Source organism: Populus alba, chromosome 14 (genome assembly GCF_005239225.2).
Source record: "Populus alba chromosome 14, ASM523922v2, whole genome shotgun sequence".
Classification (NCBI taxonomy): Eukaryota; Viridiplantae; Streptophyta; class Magnoliopsida; order Malpighiales; family Salicaceae; genus Populus; species Populus alba.
The window spans coordinates 23,020,754-23,040,508 of record NC_133297.1 but is presented as its reverse complement, the minus strand read 5'-3'; the positions used below and the strand labels follow the sequence as shown (position 1 = coordinate 23,040,508).

Genomic DNA, 19,755 nt, shown 5'->3' with positions numbered 1-19,755 from the left:
CTTAAACAAGATATTAATAAACCTTCGTTTTATGTGCTCAATGTATGAAAACATAGATGATGGGGCTTTTGTTGGAAGAAAACAATATTATGTTCTAATGTTAAGGTTAACTTCCTTGGGTTGGGATTATTATTATTTTTTTGTTTTTCTTTCTTTTTTGTTATTTATATACACATACAACATAATGCATCTTTAACCCATGTAACAAGTTTTCGGCTAATGACTCCCAGACCAGTTGGTCTTAGGGCATTAGGTGTTGAGACACCCTTATGAGCTCAGTAACTCGGGTTGCAGATATTGATACGTAAATAGTGCAATGTTTGATTCCCTTAAGCTTTTCTCCTTAACTCATGTAACAAGCTTTGGGCCAATAGCTCCCAAGTCAGTTGACTTTAAGGTATTAGGTGTTAAAACACCCCTTCATGCTTAAATGCTTAAGTTAAGGAGGCTATGAAACCAAACTTATCTACGTTTTTATTATCATCAATATTATCATATTTTTTTTCCAAATTATATACTATCCCTATCCCTTAGTTGTTATCTTTAACAAAAGAGCATAAATAATGTAATAATCTAATGTGTAACCCACAATCATATGTTAAAGTGTGTGTGTGAAAATGAAAGAATTGGAGGACTCACCTAATAATTAGACATTTGCTTCAATTAGCCAGCGAATATCTTCAGGAATTCCATGATTCATTAACAACCTCAATCTTGCACATCTAGCACGATAAAATTTTGTAATCGCATTTGGAGGTAAAGCAGGAAAATACCTTTTCAATTTTTCAAGAGTGGTGTCCATTTTCAAATGAGAATTGAGGAAAAGATTCAAAGAAGGCAGAAAGAGCAGAGAATTGTAGAAATATATACAAATATCAGCTATTATGGGAAACTGAAAGAACCGACTTAAGTCACAGAGTACTGTTATCCGTCATTTGACTGAGGTGAGAGAAAGACTTGCAAAACAAAAGTTACACCAAAACAAAAAACAAAACAATGTGACAAAAAGAATCAATCTTTATATACAGGATCACTCAATTCAATAGAGTCATTTTCAACCGAAAAATTATCAAAATAAACTTTCAAACGATGCCCATTTACCTTGAAAACATTGTCATTCCTTGGATTCTCGATATCATAGGCCCCATATGGATACACATGTTTCACAATAAAAGGATCACTCCATCTTGATGTTAGTTTTCCAGGAAATAAATGAAGTCAAGAATTATAAAGCAAGACTTTTTGACCAACTTTGAATGTTTTTCTGAGTATTTTCTTGTCATGAAACTCTTTGATTCTTGCTTTATGAATTCTTGAATTGTCATATGCATCATTTCTTATTTCCTCAAGCTCATTTATTTGTAATTTTCACAGCTAACTAGTATCATTAAGGTTTGAATTAAAAGCTTTAATAGCCCAATAAGCTTTATGTTCAATTTCCATAGGCAAGTGACAAGGTTTTCCATAGACTAGTCTATAAGGTGACATACCTAATGATGTTTTATAAGCAGTTCGATAAGCCCAAAGTGCATCATTAAGTCTTAAAGACCAGTCTTTCCTATTAGGGTTCACTGTTTTCTTTAAGATCTGTTTGATCTCCCTATTAGCAAGCTTTACTTGTCCAATTGTTTGAGGGTGATAAGGGGTGGCAACTTTGTGTGTGATTTCATATTTCTTCATTAAAGAATCAAATGGCTTGTTGCAGAAATGTGTTCCACCATCACTTATTATGGCTCAAGGGATTCCAAATCGACTTAAAATGTTTTCTTTATAAAACTTTATCACTGTTTTGTGATCATTGTTTCGACTTGGAATTGCCTCTATCCATTTTGAAACATAATTTATTACGACTAATATGTACAAGAAACCAATGATGGAGGAAATGGACCCATGAAATCTATACCCCAACAGTCAAAGATCTCAATGACAAGAATAGGATTTAAAGGCATCATGTGATGTTTTGAAATAGATCCCAACTTTTGACAATTTTCACAAGTTTTGCAAAATGCATGTGAGTCTTTGAACATTGTGGGCCAGTAAAATCCACTTTGTAAGATTTTTATAGTTGTCTTTTTTGACAAGAAATGACCCCCACATGCCTCAGAATGACAAAATTTAATGACACTACTTACCTCATTGTCAGGAATGAATCTTCAAAATATTTGATCAAGACAATATTTGAATAAATAAGGGTCATCCCAATAAAAGTTCTTCACTTCGTTCAAGAAACTTTCTTTTTTCTTGGGTACTCAATGAGCTGGCAATTATCTTGAAACAAGAAAATTAACAATATTAGCAAACCAAGGCATTGTAGAAACAGAAAGTAAAGATTCATCGGGAAAGTAGTCATTGATTGGTGTGATGTCAGATTTCGAATCTGTTGTCAATCTTGACAAATGATCTGCGACAACATTTTCGGTGCCTTTCTTGTCTTTGATTGTGATATCAAATTCTTGAAGTAACAAAATTCACCGCACCAATCTAGCCTTATAATCTTTCTTAGAAAGAAGATATTTCAATGCTGCATGATCACTAAAAACAACAACAGGTGAGCCAACAAGATAAGACCTGAATTTATCACATGCAAATACGATTGCAAGTAATTCTTTTTTAGTGGTGGTGTAATTCATTTGAGCACTATTTAAAGTTTTACTTGCATAGTAAATCACATAAGGTTTCTTATCTTTTCTTTGTCCTAAGACAGCACCCATGACATAATCACTAGCGTCACACATTATTTCAAAAGGTATTGACCAATCAAGAGGTTGAATGACAGGAGTAGAAGTAAGCAAGCTTTTAAGTTTAACAAAGGCTTTTTCACATTGTTCAGTCCATTCAAAAACATTTTCCTTTGTTAGAAGGTTACATAATAGTTTAGATATCACACTAAAATCTTTGATGAACCTTCTATAAAAACCAGCATGTCCTAAGAATGATCTAACATTTTTAACAGATTTTGGTGCTGGTAAGTTGGCAATTAACTCAATTTTAGATTTGTCAACCTCAATTCCTTTTGATGAAATAATGTGACCAAGTACAATGCCGTTTGTTATCTTAAAGTGAAATTTTTCCCAATTCAGTACAAGATTGTTCTCTTCACACTTGTTCAAAACCTTTTCCAAGTTAGTTAAACAATCATCAAATGAATCACCAAAAACAGAAAAATCATCCATAAAAATCTCAAGGAAACGTTCAACCATATCACTGAATATGCTAAGCATGCATCTTTGAAACGTGGCTGGTGCATTACATAATCCAGAAGGCATCCTTCGATATACAAAAGTACCTAATGGACATGTGAAAGCAGTCTTCTCTTGATCTTCCAATACAATTTCAATTTGATTGTAACCTGAATAGCCATCTAGGAAACAATAAAATTCATGATCTGTAACTCTTTCTAGGATTTGATCCATGAAAGGTAAAGGGAAATGATCTTTTCTAGTCATTGAATTAAGTTTCCTATAGTCAATGCACATGCGCCAACCAGTAATAGTCCGAGTTGGAATTAGCTCATTTTTCTCATTTGTTATCACAGTGACTCCAGACCTTTTGGGTATAACTTCAGTAGGATTTACCCATTTGCTGTCAAAAATAGGATAAATGATTCCATTATCTAGAAACTCAATGACTTCATTTTTCACTACTTCTTTCATATTAGGATTAAGCCTTTGTTGCATTTCTCTAGAGGGTTTGACATTTTCCTCCAAATAAATCTTGTGTGTGCAAATCAAAGGACTTATTCCTTTTATGTCAGCTATGGTCCATCCTAATGCATTTTTGTGCATTTTCAGAGTTTGTAATAACTTACCTTCTAAATATGCACTAAGTTTTGAAGAGATTATTACTGGAAAAGTTTTATTTTCTCCCAAAAATGAGTATTTGAGATTGAATGGTAACGACTTCAACCCAGGTTTTGGTGGTTGAACACTTGAAGGTATGGACTCAATTGATTGTGGTGGCAATTCTTCAATTTGTTGTCTCCAATTCTTTGAATTTGATTCTTCTTAAAAATAGACCATTTGCAAATCATTAGGTTCATCAATCTCAATTTCAGTAGAAGTGGTTTGAAATTGATCATGAACTAATTTTTCAATAAAGTCCACTTCCTGTAAATCATTATCATCTCCAGGTTGCTTGCAAATGTTGAAAATATTCATCTCCAATGTCATGTTTCCAAATGATAGCTTCATTAGTCCATTCCTACAATTAATCAATGCATTAGAAGTTGAAAGAAATGGACGTCCTAAAATAATAGGAATTGAATTACATGCTTCAACAGGTTGTGTATCCAAGACAACAAAATCTACAGGGTAAATGAATTTAGCAACTTGTACTAACACATCCTCAACTATTCCTCTAGGCACTTTTACAGATCTATCAGCAAGTAAAAGAGTTACACAATTTGGTTTTAACTCACCTAGATTGAGACTTTGAAAAACCGAATATGGAAGTAAATTCACACTAGCTCCAAGATCAAGTAAAGCTCTTTCAATTTTATGTTCTCCAATAAAGCAAGAAATTGTAGGACAACCAGGGTCTTTATATTTCAAAGTATTATTGTTATGAAGAATAGCACTTACTTGTTCGGCTAAAAATGCTTTGTTTTTCACATTCAGTTTTCTCTTCACACTACACAAATCTTTCAAAAATTTAGCATAGGAAGGTACATGTTTGTCATAACCAAATTTTTGAACAAATAATAAAAAATTAAATATAGTTGACAATTGGGTTAAGACAACAAATCTTGAAGTTTAGGGATAAAATTATCAGATTTGAGAATAAATTGGTCAGAAATTGAAGAATTAATAAGTTTGGAAATTTACTTAAAATTTGAATTATTTTAATTAATGAAATTATAAGAATTAATAAGTTTGTGGACTTAATTAAACTTTGATTTAATTAATTAAATAAATTCAGGGACTTAATTGAAATTTATCCAAAAGGGGCAAAATTAAAAGAATTAATTAAGGATCAAATTGAATAATCCATGAATTAAGGAATGTTTTGTAAACATTGCACCAATTGAGGGATTTAATTGAAATGTTTCCAGAAAAGGGCAAAATTAAAAGGAATTTTTATTTAATTGAGAGGTCTAATTGCAAAATTTCCAAAGTTCAGGGGTCAAATTGAAAACTCCCGTTTCCAGCCAAAACGGCACCGTTGCTAAGGAACAGCCGTGTGTTCTTCTCCATCACGATTCAACAGGAGAATCTCCGATTCATCAGGGGAGCGGATAATCTGCAACAAATTTGATCTTGGACCAAGTCGTTTGCCGATAACCATGCATAATACAGTCCTGCAAAAACAGAACTGGAGGAGGTTGAGTTTGGCTATAAAAGGAGAAAACAAACAGAGACGGAGGAGGGAGCCAGGGCGATCAACCTAGAAAAATAGAGCAATCAAAACACAACCCAGAAAAATAGAGAAGAACAGAAACATCAACACAAAAAGCAAAAATCCAGAGCTAAAACAAACAGGGCAGAAGCACACCAGGGGGGAGGACGAACAAGCCTGCAACAGTGAAGGGGAGACCCAGCATAAACAGGAGGGACAAAACAGAAAAAAAACCGAAGCTAAACCCAGGAAGAAACCGAGAAAAACCCCAGAGAAAACAGAGCATAAATCATAGTAAAAAAGGAGCAAAAGGAAGAAACCAGGACGAAAAACAACCGAGGCAGGAGGTCAGCAACAGGGGAGGCAGAACAAGCAAAACCCAGACTTGTCTTTGTCCAAGGATTCAAGCGTGAATAGGCAGAACTGAAAAGAACAAGCAAAACCCAGACTTGTCTTTGTCCACGGATTCAAGCAGAATAGGCAAACTGAAAAGAACAAGAAAACAGAGGGGAGTGGGTTTGAAAATAAAAAGGAGGAGAAGGACGTTCTTCGGCAGGAGCTAGAATCATCACGCCGTCTGCTTCCCCATCGCTGGCTTCACCCAGGTAAACTCTCTTCCTCAAGCTCTGTGAATTCAAGATTTCAAAATGATGTTCGAAACAGTGCGAAGGTAAATTAATTACCTTCGCACTGTGCAGGGGCACGCGTGAACCAGTTCACGCGTGCCTATTGCATGGCCCAGTTATTGGCCTGAGCCAATAACCGGGCCAGGCCAGCCGGGCCCAGCCCAAAAATTAAAAAATAAAAATAAAAAAATATATAATAAAAATTGTGTAGGTAAAAAATATATAAAATAAAATTTATTGTTTTTTTATTTATTCATTGACGTAGAATCAGAATAAACATACCAATTTAAATTTATTTCATGGTATTTTACTTGGTTATATAAAAATGTGCGTGCAAAAAAAATAATAATAACTTAAGATAAAATAAAATAAATTTATTTGGTATATTTACTGACGCCAGAGTCGGGAATAAAAAAAATACTAATGTAAATTTATGTTATTTTATTTTGTTTTGTTTTTATTTAGCTACATTAAAAATAAAAAAATAATGTGTAAGCGTAAAAAATAAATTGATTTTTATTTGTTTATTCACTGACACCAGAGTCAGGAATAAAAAAAATGATGATTTAAATTTATTTTTATAGCTACGTGATATTTATCAACGCCAGAGTTGGAAATATTCGTAGTTAAATATTCACTGACGCCAGAGTCAGGAATATTATAAGCAAATTTTCATAACATAAATTAATAAACATTTAGCAATTTAAGACGAAACCAGCAATGCAGTCTGCCTCAGGCAGGACGTTTAAGGGGTGATAATATCTTCCCTTTTACGTAACCAGTCCCGAACCATAGAATCTCTGTTGACCAGTTAGGGTTCCTAGTGACCATAATACTAGGTGGCGACTCCTTAAATAAAGAATATCCACATTAAAGAACAGGATGCCAGAAATCCATTCTTTCCAAAGAATTATAATTTTTAAGGCCGCCGTGATGTCCAGGTGTGACAGAATGGCGACTCCACTGGGGACTAATGGACTAAGCTTTGCCTTTTGTTTATCAATTGTTATAATGTTTTTTTTATGTTATGTTTATTTGTTTATTTTTCTTTAATTTACTGCTTTAGCATGCATCCATGTTTATATTGTCATGCATCACGTTGAGAGCACACACCTGAAAATCTAGGATAAGTGGGAAAGTAACGGTACCCCAATGGCTTTAGCCTGGGTAAGACTCGTGAAACCATCCAACTCTCGCTTGATTGTTTACTTGGAAGTGGTTGATATGCCAAACTGATATTACTCAGGGCCTCTATTTTCACACTACTTGTAAGCCTCATATCGACCTTTCATGGACGATCACTGAGCATGCGAGAGACCCTTTGAAACTAGATAATGACCAACCCTTTGATGCACTCAACAATTAGGATCTTCCTATTAGGTTGTCATCCCGTGAAGGACGTGTCTGCATTCCATACGCATTTTTAATTGAATCAACATTTTTTGCATAAATTGCATGATTTACATTTACAGGTTGAAATATAGGTTCCCATTTGAAACCTACATATAATAAACCCTTTCGAGAAAAGACAAATGGAAAACGAAGAAAGAGCCCAGTTGGAAGCCCAACATCAAAAGAGGTGGACAATCTTAAAGAAGAAGTCGCAAGGCTTACTAGTTTACTCGAGCAGGCCTTGAGAGATAAATCCGGAAAAGCAACACTTACAGCTCAGCCTGAACCTATGTTGGTAAATCCCTTCAATCTACAGAATCTGGGGGCAAATGGATTGTCGTCTGATTTTCAACAAGCCATGCATTTTCATCCAGCATACCCCACGAGAATATCATTTACCATTGATTCTACAGAGAATGAATCTCAAAAGGGCAAAATGGTAAAAGAAGATGAGCTGAACAAATTCATTGCCCTAGAACAAAGGATGAGGGCATTTGAGGGAATCCACCTATATGATCCTATAAAGGCTGCTGAGATGTGTTTGGTGCCCAACGTAGTCATTCCAAAAAAATTTAGAGTGCCAGAATTTGTTAAATATACGGGAATTCAATGCCCCATAACTCATCTCAAAGCATACTGCAACAAAATGGTTGAGGTGGTTCATGATGAGAAACTACTGATTCATTTCTTTCAAGACAGTCTGAGTAATGGTGCCCTCACTTGGTATATGCGGCTGGACAATACCAAGGTTAAAAAATGGAAGGATTTAGTTGATGCCTTCATGAGGCAATATAAGTTCAATATAGATGTGGGTCCTGATCGGTCAAGCTTGCAAGCTATGAAGAAGGATAACAAAGAATCCATAAGAGAATACGCCCGAAGATGGAGTGAGGTAGCTGCACAAGTTAACCCTCCCATGTTGGAAAAAGAAATGATCAGTTTATTTTCCAACACCTTAAAAGCTCCATACTTTGAATACTTGGTTAGAAGCTCTGCACAATATTTTACTGACCTGGTTGTTGTAGCTGAGAGGATTGAACAAGCCATTGGGTTAGGTAAGATCGCTAACCCGACTGAGAAGAACGGTTTCACTGAAGATGGTTGCCAAGGCACTTATCATTTCTATAGCTAATTGCTTCAAATCGACTCCTAGAAATCAACTATCTTGAAGATAAGGCTATGGTGATATTAGGTCGAGAATGATCTACATTTGATTTCAATTGACTGTTGAAAAGATGCCTTTGTCGAGGAGAATGAATGATTGAAATATTCCAGAAATTCCAATCAATGATCGCTAAATGTTTAGCCCCTTTATATGTTATCTTGTCAGTATTCACAGCCCAAGATGTTGTCATAAGTTCTTTCTTGTTGAACTTATTTTCTAAAGTTTCAATGAAAATAATGAGTTTGTCATTCAATTCAATCGTGTTTACGATTAGCATTATTCATTTTTTTTTCTAAGAGAGTTTTTCTTATAAAGATTCACAAACACATCTTTGAAGCCTTATGCGATCTCATAAACGCAATTCATCTCTTTTACCAAAAAAATCAGTTTCCCTATTAGAGTTTTGAAAAAATTGATCTGGCATTTTGATTTCAAAAAATAATTTGATGTTTATTCAAAAACAATATTTTTGACATTCTACTTGTAGAATGACAAGTGAATCAAGCAACTCCATCATTAAGGTGACTAAATTATAAAAACAATTGTGAAAAAAAAAGGAATAAACACCCTTACCCCATTACTCTTGAATCATGTGTTTTTAAATGTATGAATAATGGTATGTAGTAAACTTGTTGCACATAACTCATGAAATGCATCTTTGCAAAGAATAAATCATCACACTATACGAGGTCAAAGTTTATCGATCATAGCTGCTTGCGCTTGAAATGAGGAAAGGCCATCTTTGTTATTCCTTTCACGTTCTAAAAATAAGTACATCCCTTGCAAACCCTTTTTGAGCCTGAATAATTTTTTCTTTTCATAAAAAAATCCCGACTAAGATCACACCCTACACTGAGGGCAAGTGAAATTTCAATGATCAAGAAAGAGGATAAAGCCGTGAGAAAGCCAAAAGGAAAACGAGCCCAAGAAACTCAAATGCTAGGGGGCATGCCTAAATCACAAGAAAAAGTGATAACCAAGATAAAGTGAGTATGCTCTAGCAAAGCAATGAAAAAGGAAAAAAGGGGCAAATCAAAGAAGAGCGGCAAAAGAACTATGAATGACGTCAAGAGTCAAACTATTGATAGTGATCTTCAGTCTTTGGAACCCTGAAACACTCTTTGAGCCTTATGAATCCTTTTCTTTCATAGCCAAAAACCACAGCCTACGTTACGTGCCTGTAGAAGTCCTTTCTAATCAAGCAAGCAAGCAATCTAGAACAATAAACAATGCTCTCAAAATGCAAAGATACTCTTTCATAAGATTCATGACATCAAGAATAAACTACTCATTATTATTCATGCCGATAAAAATAAAATGTTAAAAAAGAGACAAGTTTTTCTCTTACAAAACCTCGAGCTTTTTCTCGAGCCCTTCACTTCGAAACAAAAGGTCATCTCATGACATATTTTCACCGAAGACCTCATTACCAAACACAAGAGCAAATAATCTCTTTCCAAGAAAGAAAATAACCAAGGAGTTGCAAGATTTCAAAAGCAAATTATTTTAGACTCACATCGAAATAAATTTTGTTTTCAAAATGCAAGATCAAGATTTCAAGATTCATTCTAGACTCGTATTCCTTTACCAAATGAGAGAATGACCTCTTAAAATCATTATTCATCTAAGTCAGTGACATAGCACACTTGGGGGCAATGACCAGTACAAGGGGACAACATTGTGTTTAAGGAAAATCTATCATCCCTTACAACAAGACAAGGGGGCATTTTGCTTTACAAAAGACAGCTCGATCCTTCAGCAAGTGATACCGAATGTTTTTTTAACAATGAGACGAGGGTAATGAATAATCCTCTCAAATTATTTGACGAATCAGAAAATCTCTAGCAAGCAAGTGGGTCACGATGGGCACCACAAATGCTGAGTTGTGCAAACAAATTTGGAAATATACTTACATGGGCCAACTCGAGTGGGCTAGAAAGCTAAACGACAAAGATGACTCAAATCAGTTAGCAAGATCTCACCAATCAATCAACAAGAAGACTATGAAGAAATGGGGGCCTATATTTCAAATCAGGTAAAGATGCATGCATATCATTTAACTTTGAGACATTGGACAATGAGTTTTGCAAATTTCATATGAGAATATTCCAACGAAATCCATCAAGTGGAAGGCCAACTTGAAATGGCCAAAGATCAAAATTGCTGTTGAAAAATTTTTCATTTTTGAGAATTTTTCAACCTGGGCAGGCCGCCCATGAGAATTAGGCCACCAGAAAAATCTCTGTATTTTTTCACCACTTTTCAGCCTCAACCATCATGGGTAGTGCATTTCCTATCCTACCTCCATTCGAGCGCGCCTTTGAGCCCTCGTCTTATCTCCATTCGAGCGCGCCTTCGAGCCCTCGTCTGAGTTCTTTTCGAGCGCGCCTTCGAGCCCTCGACCATCAAAGGTAGTGCATTTTCTATCCTACCTCCATTCGAGCGCGCCTTCGAGCCCTCGTCTTATTTATTTTCGAGCGCGCCTTCGAGCCCTCGACCATCAAAGGTAGTGCATTTCCTATCCTACCTCCATTCGAGCGCGCCTTCGAGCCCTCGTCTTATTTCTTTTCGAGCGCGCCTTCGAGCCCTCGACCATCATAGGTAGTGCATTTCCTATCCTACCTCCATTCGAGCGCGCCTTCGAGCCCTCGTCTTATCTCTATTCGAGCGCGCCTTCGAGCCCTCGTCTGAGTTCTTTTCGAGGGTGCCTTCAAGCCCTCGACCATCAAAGGTAGTGCATTTTCTATCCTACCTTCATTCGAGCGCGCCTTCGAGCCCTCGTCTTACATTCGAGCGCGCCTTCGAGCCCTCGTCTTATCTCCATTCGAGCGCGCCTTCGAGCCCTCGACCACCTCAGGTAGTGCATTTTCTATCCTACCTCCATTCGAGTGCGCCTTCGAGCCCTCGTCTTACATTCGAGCGCGCCTTCGAGCCTTTGTCTTACATTCGAGCGCGCCTTCAAGCCCTCGTCTTATTTATGTTCGAGCGCGCCTTCGAGCCCTCGACCATCAAAGGTAGTGCATTTTCTATCCTACCTCCATTGGAGCGCGCCTTCGAGCCCTCGTCTTATCTCCATTCGAGCGCGCCTTCGAGCCCTCGTCTTATCTCCATTCGAGCGCGCCTTCGAGCCCTCGTCTTATATATAAAAAAAAAAAAAAAAAAAAAAAAAAAAAAAAAAACTTGTATTTTTCCACTGGGCAGGTAACCCATTACAATGTGACCAACTGGGCAGGTAACCCATTACAATGTGACCATCTGGGCTGGTAACCCATTACAATTTACCAACTAGGCAGGTAACCCATTACAATGTGACCATCTGGGCTGGTAACCCATTACAATTTACCAACTGGGCAGGTAACCCATTACAATGTGACCATCTGGGCTGGTAACCCATTACAATATACCAACTGGGCAGGTAACCCATTACAATGTGACCAACTGGGCAGGTAACCCATTATAATGTGACCATCTGGGCTGGTAACCCATTACAATTTACCAACTAGGCAGGTAACCCATTACAATATGACCACCTGGGTTGGTAACCCATTACAATATACCATTCTATACTGGGCAGGTAACCCATTACAATGTGACCATTTGGGTCGGTAACCCATTACAATATACCATCTTATACTGGGCAGGTAACCCATTACAATGTGACCATCTGGGCCGGTAACCCATTACAATATGCCATCACAACAAAAACAAAGAAAAAGAAAAAAGAAAAAATAGGCTGTCTTCCAAATGACTTGTTTTCTCTATAAAAGTCATATGTCAATCTCTGGTTTTCGAAGTTTTCAAGACTCTAAAAAAAAGGCAAAAGTTCTTTTTGTATCTAATTTTCTTTATAAATTTACTACACAAAGCTAAAAGAAAATGAAATTTTCTAATATCATTGCATAGTAAATATTATAAAGAGTTAAGACAACAAATCTTGAAGTTTAGGGATAAAATTATCAGATTTGAGAATAAATTGGTCAGAAATTGAAGAATTAATAAGTTTGGAAATTTACTTAAAATTTGAATTATTTTAATTAATGAAATTATAAGAATTAATAAGTTTGTGGACTTAATTAAACTTTGATTTAATTAATTAAATAAATTCAGGGACTTAATTGAAATTTATCCAAAAGGGGCAAAATTAAAAGAATTAATTAAGGATCAAATTGAATAATCCATGAATTAAGGAATGTTTTGTAAACATTGCACCAATTGAGGGATTTAATTGAAATGTTTCCAGAAAAGGGCAAAATTAAAAGGAATTTTTATTTAATTGAGAGGTCCAATTGCAAAATTTCCAAAGTTCAGGGGTCAAATTGAAAACTCCCGTTTCCAGCCAAAACGGCACCGTTGCTAAGGAACAGCCGTGTGTTCTTCTCCATCACGATTCAACAGGAGAATCTCCGATTCATCAGGGGAGCGGATAATCTGCAACAAATTTGATCTTGGACCAAGTCGTTTGCCGATAACCATGCATAATACAGTCCTGCAAAAACAGAACTGGAGGAGGTTGAGTTTGGCTATAAAAGGAGAAAACAAACAGAGACGGAGGAGGGAGCCAGGGCGATCAACCTAGAAAAATAGAGCAATCAAAACACAACCCAGAAAAATAGAGAAGAACAGAAACATCAACACAAAAAGCAAAAATCCAGAGCTAAAACAAACAGGGCAGAAGCACACCAGGGGGGAGGACGAACAAGCCTGCAACAGTGAAGGGGAGACCCAGCATAAACAGGAGGGACAAAACAGAAAAAAAACCGAAGCTAAACCCAGGAAGAAACGAGAAAAAACCCAGAGAAAACAGAGCATAAATCATAGTAAAAAAAGGAGCAAAAGGAAGAAACCAGGACGAAAACAACCGAGGCAGGAGGTCAGCAACAGGGGAGGCAGAACAAGCAAAACCCAGACTTGTCTTTGTCCAAGGATTCAAGCGTGAATAGGCAGAACTGAAAAGAACAAGCAAAACCCAGACTTGTCTTTGTCCACGGATTCAAGCAGAATAGGCAAACTGAAAAGAACAAGAAAACAGAGGGGAGTGGGTTTGAAAATAAAAAGGAGGAGAAGGACGTTCTTCGGCAGGAGCTAGAATCATCACACCGTCTGCTTCCCCATCGCTGGCTTCACCCAGGTAAACTCTCTTCCTCAAGCTCTGCGAATTCAAGATTTCAAAATGATGTTCGAAACAGTGCGAAGGTAAATTAATTACTTCGCACTGTGCAGGGGCAGACGCGTGAACCAGTTCACGCGTGCCTATTGCATGGCCCAGTTATTGGCCTGAGCCAATAACCGGGCCAGGCCAGCCGGGCCCAGCCCAAAATTAAAAATAAAAATAAAAAAATATATAATAAAATTGTGTAGGTAAAAAATATATAAAATAAATTTATTGTTTTTTTATTTATTCATTGACGTAGAATCAGAATAAACATACCAATTTAAATTTATTTCATGGTATTTTACTTGGTTATATAAAAATGTGCGTGCAAAAAAAATAATAATAACTTAAGATAAAATAAAATAAATTTATTTTGGTATATTTACTGACGCCAGAGTCGGGAATAAAAAAATACTAATGTAAATTTATGTTATTTTATTTGTTTTGTTTTTATTTAGCTACATTAAAAAATAAAAATAATGTGTAAGCGTAAAAAATAAATTGATTTTTATTTGTTTATTCACTGACGCCAGAGTCAGGAATAAAAAAAATGATGATTTAAATTTATTTTTATAGCTACGTGATATTTTATCAACGCCAGAGTTGGAAATATTCGTAGTTAAATATTCACTGACGCCAGAGTCAGGAATATTATAAGCAAATTTTCATAACATAAATTAATAAACATTTAGCAATTTAAGACGAAACCAGCAATGCAGTCTGCCTCAGGCAGGACGTTTAAGGGGTGATAATATCTTCCCTTTTACGTAACCAGTCCCGAACCATAGAATCTCTGTTGACCAGTTAGGGTTCCTAGTGACCATAATACTAGGTGGCGACTCCTTAAATAAAGAATATCCACATTAAAGAACAGGATGCCAGAAATCCATTCTTTCCAAAGAATTATAATTTTTAAGGCCGCCGTGATGTCCAGGTGTGACAATGTTTAATAGCATCCAACAAAGGTATATTGATCCTTACTTGTTTGAAAGTTTTAAGGATTTCAGAATTGTGATTGACTTTCCTTTGTTTGGTCATGGCATGAGGAAATGGAAGTGTTGGCGGAGAATCAATCTTTTCTTTACAATTTTCATATTCAACCCCTTCCTTACCCTCAAAGATTGACTCATCATCTTTCTCACAAGGTTCAAGAGTGGGTTTTTCAATAACCTTACCACTGCGGATAATGATGACTGATTTGACTTGATCCATGTGTTGGCTTCCGGAACTACTTGCATTTGCATTGTATTGCCCTTTTGGATTTTGATGTGGTTGAGATGGAAACTTACCTTTCTCTTGGAAACTGAGAGCAGATGTTAACTTTGCAAGAGTATCTTTAAAGTCTTTCATGCCTTGAGAAAGTTGAGTTTTGATTACCTCTTGCTTTTCAATAAATGCATGCAATGTTTCCTCAAGATTTCTTCTAGGAGGTGGAGCATAAGGAGGTGCATATCCATGAGAATTTTGAAAATTATGGTGTGCTTAAAACGGTGGCTGTGAAGTTTGTGCATTATTATTATCACTCTTCTAACTGAAATTTGGGTGATTTCTCCAACCATGTTTGTATGGTTGCGAGTATGGATTGTGATTGGGCATTTGGAAACTGGTTAAAGCATGGGCTTGTTCATGGAGACATTCCTTGAAAGAAGGCAAAGTTGGACAGTCATTGGTTGCATGTTCATTTGTTTCACAGATTTGACACACGATGTCTTGAATAGATTTTAATTGACCACTCTTTTACAATTATAGTGCCTTGACTTTTCTAGCTAAAGATCCAAACTTGGCTTGGAGGTCATGATCTTCTCTAAGGTTATACATACCTCCACTAGATGTATGAGATTGGGTTTTACTTGGTGCCTCATATGTGCCTGTAGTGTCCCAATTTTTGCGCATTTTTCAGTTAGCAAGTCTAGGTACTCCATTGCTTCATTAGGGTCTTTATCTTTAAAAGTTCCATTGCACATCAATTCAACCATTTGCCTATCTTTAGGTGTTAACCCTTCATAAAATTGTGAAACCAATCTCTATGTTTCAAAACCATGATGAGGACAAGTATTAAGCAAGTCTCGATACTATCCCAACATTGGTAAAATGTTTACCTGGTTTTTGAGTGAAAGTGGTGATTTGTCTTTTGGAAAGAGTTGGTTATATGAGATGGAAAAAATTTCTTTAAAAATTGTTGTTACATTTCATCCCAAGCACAATGGATCCTCCTAAGATTTTGTAGCCATGTTTTAGCTTTATCTTTTAAATGAAAAAGGAAAAAGCTTTAATCTAATGGTATTCATGCTACAATTTAAGTCATTATAGGTGAAAGAGAATAAAAGGAAGAAGAAAAAAAAAAGAAACAAAGTTAGATACAAGAAAAGTGAAAAGCGAAAATAAAATAAATACTATAATTTGTACTAGAATTTACCTCCCCGACAACGACCAAAAGATGTCTTCTCCCAAGTGTAGGAGTGTCAAAGTAATAAATAACCCGGCAAGACCGGGTCGAACTACAGGGAGGTTAATTGTAATAAATTATAGACAATAATAATACAACAACAACAACAACAACAACAACAACAATAATAGTAATAATATTAGTAGTAATAATAATAATAATAAAGAAGAAGAAGAAGAAGTTGATGAGAACTTTGAGATAGAAGATTAATGTAAGGATTAAACAATTATAAAAACAAATGTCAAGGTTAAAGGATCCACTAATGGTATTTCAAACAAGTATAGTATAAACTCTTATTATTCAACTGGAAACCACACACAAAGGAGATTCCAACAAATGATTTATCATTAATAGCTCATTATAAATTGTTAACATGATCATATTAATTATCTTAATTTAAGTAACACTAAACTTTTAAATATTGTCAGGAATTCATGATGCTAACTTATGTTAACAACAAATGAAGTTCTTTCATAGCACAGGTGTAGGTAATACAATACGGTTGGGCTATGAGAGTGCCAAGGCATTTATTGTACCAAGTGTTATACAACACAAATCTAGTTTAACCATTTAACAAGTAAGGTATTAAGAATTAGTAAAGATAAAAAGATAAGACATGTTAATATTAAACGTTAAGGTCCATGTTGAGTTTACATAATACTTATTCTTACACCATTTATGTAACCTTTTCACCTTGACATAATAAACTTAGCTAAACATAATGAAGAAGAGAAACATAAATAAGATACAAGTTAACTAAGTAGAGGGAAAGGAAATGAAAAGCATAAAACAAGATATAAATGAAAGCAAAACTTAAGAATTACAAAAAAAATATAAAGAGAGAGAGGAAGAGCAAGTTCTTGATCTGAACAACCAAGCCCCTAAATGCATGGCAAATGCCTCTTTTATAGGCCAAAATTTGGAAACTATTGATTTGATGACTAATTGTTGAGTGGGTGGCCAACTCTTGACTGGTGAAAATCCTTATCTTCTTGTCTGAATAAAACATCATTGCTAGCATCAGAACTGGATTCACATATATGAAAGCTATAGAAAATTGTCTTATCTTTCCAGGAAAAAAAATTGAGGTCATTTGGACTTCTAGAACTCGAGATATGGGTTGAACACTGAACAATGTATGGGTTGCAGACAAATTCAGACTTCTTTGTTGTTGCTAATAATTTGGACTTGAAAACGGCTTTTTAAATCTTGACTCCATTGAACAACAGTTTGGACTGCACCAACATCTCTTTTCTAAGTTTGGCCCTTTTCTTTGTCCTTTCAATTTCAATACTTGAACTCATGCAATCAATCCTTTTATTTATGTGATAGGTCTGCATTTAAGATAAACATTTACCATAAATTAAAGGTATCTATATTATTAGGTATGTTATTATAAAACATGATTTTAGTAAGGAGTTATTGATACTTCAAGTGCAAGATGATGATATAAAACCTTGATAAAAATGCACTTTTAAGTACTAATCATCTACACTAGGCTTTCCCCTTTTATAGCTCACCCCCAATCGAGTTTGAACATATAGCAAAATCAATCACGTTCAAATTTTATCACAAGACATCAACAATCCACAACCAAAACTCAACATGTATATTCTTCCAAAGAATCCCTAATCATCACTTCAAGGTTGACACTTAGAGTTGCCACACACATTCATATTATGTTTTTAATGGAACCATGACAAACATATTAACACAATTTAGTATCAATTTTATACTACATAAGGTTTCATTTCTATCACATGACTTGTTTCCTATTGGTGTTCATCATGACATATCATTTTATGGTTCTTTCTTCTTTTTTATGGCTGGACATTGTTGTCCATTTCTCCCTAATTCATATATGTGCAATTCATCATTTTTTAATCATAAGTATATCCACAACCACATGCTACAACCATACCTTCATTCACTTGGTTCATAACCATGCAAAATTTATCAATCACATTACAAAATCAAATCATTAACATCAACACAAAATTCTATTTCAACACAAGTGTGTTCTTAGGAGTTCAACAAGGTCACTATCCATGCATTCTATCATTTCATCTCACATTTCATACAAGTTTATTAATGTAAACACCAAAAAAAAAGTACATCCATAAATGACTCCACCATTGTTGCCGATTTTGGCTGCTGATTTCAGAATCGGCAGCGACACAGTTTTTGCTGTCGATTTCTAAATCAATAGTGGCACATTTTGGCTGTTGATTTTTGATCGGCATCAACACAATTTTTGGCTGTTGATTTCAGAATTGGCAACGACACAGTTTCGCTAACCAATTTCTGATTGACATCGATATTGTAAACCTAACAAAAATTTAGTGTTGGACCGTCCTATCCTAGGAGAGAATGAGAATAGAAACCAACTTAAGATAACACAAAAGGGGATAAGGATAGCCTTGGTCAACCTATTTCCTAAAACTACATAGATTTGTGAGGTATGAACCATGACACATCTCCATTTGTTCTTGGGACTTTGGGGCAGAAAAAGAAGAAGACAACCCTAGAAGGTGGAATTGAAAAAGTATGTACTGGAATTGAATTTGCATGAGTGTGTTTAAGCTAAAATTAGGTGACTTTGCTAGAAACTAATGATAAAATTGTGTTGTCTGTAGCAAATTAGTGTTTGTTATCAAAATTGTGTTGTCGTAGCGAATCAACGTTCGCTTTGCTGCTAAAATTGTGTTGCCTATAGCGAATCAGTGTTCACTACTGAAACTGTGTTGTCTGCAACGAGCCAGTGTTCGCTACTGAAATGGTGTTATCGCTAAAATTATGTTGTCTGCAACAAATCAGTCTGCTAAAATTGTGTTGTCTGCAACAAATCACCATTTGCTGCTGAATTATGGAGTTTGCAGCAAACTAGCTTTCATTGCCGAAATTGTGATGTCTGTAGCAAATCAAAGTTTGTTGTTGAAATTGGGTTGTGTGCAGCAAAGCAGTGTTCGCTTCCAAAATTGTGTTGCCTACTACGAATCAGTGTTCGCTGTTGAAATTGTGATGTCTGCAATGAGCCAGTGTTCACTGCTTAAATTGTGTTGTTTGCAGCGAATCAGAGTTCGCTGCTGAAATTGTGATGTCTGCAATGAGCCAGTGTTCACTACTGAAATTGTGTTGTCTGCAGCGAATCAGAGTTCGCTGCTGAAATAGTGTATGCTACTGAATTCTAGTGTCTGCAGTGAAGTAGTTGTCCACTGTCAAAAGTGCTGTTTATCTGCAGCGAATTAGTGTTCATTGCTGAATTTCTATTGTCAGTCCACAAACAATTTTCGCTAACTAAATTCTGCAACAGATTTACGTATCTGAAATGGCTCGGTGATTAAAAATGATTACTTTGTGTGATGGTAATATGTGGAACAATAGAGCATGAACTTGTGTATGCTTGAGACATGTGTAATGACAAGTTGTGTGTGATTACTGAATATGAATGTACTGATTTGTGGCCATTGATGTTTTAGGTGGTGTGTCTGGGATTGGACCTTCGTTAGGACAAGGACACCCGTTACGGTGGAACAAGTAGGTAATTTCCACCTTTTTCTCATATGATGTTAATGCTTTGAAATAATTTACTTATGGACGATAAGTTATTGAATCCTTGATGAATGATGTAATGACGATG

General features: G+C 35.7%; 2 long non-coding RNA genes and 1 pseudogene across 2 annotated transcripts; all 3 read right to left on the bottom strand.

Annotated features, from left to right (window-relative positions):
• Positions 1-19,755, bottom strand: part of LOC140954571 (uncharacterized) — a 93,142-nt pseudogene that overhangs the window by 58,798 nt on the left and 14,589 nt on the right.
• LOC140954584 (uncharacterized) lies at positions 5,056-5,922 on the bottom strand. The gene is made up of 2 exons (XR_012167956.1): positions 5,491-5,922; positions 5,056-5,310 (listed from the first exon to the last, which is right to left on the bottom strand). It is a non-coding gene; the product is annotated as an uncharacterized lncRNA (long non-coding RNA).
• Positions 12,761-13,304, bottom strand: LOC140954589 (uncharacterized). Its single transcript, XR_012167975.1, has 2 exons — positions 13,198-13,304; positions 12,761-13,017 (listed from the first exon to the last, which is right to left on the bottom strand). It is a non-coding gene; the product is annotated as an uncharacterized lncRNA (long non-coding RNA).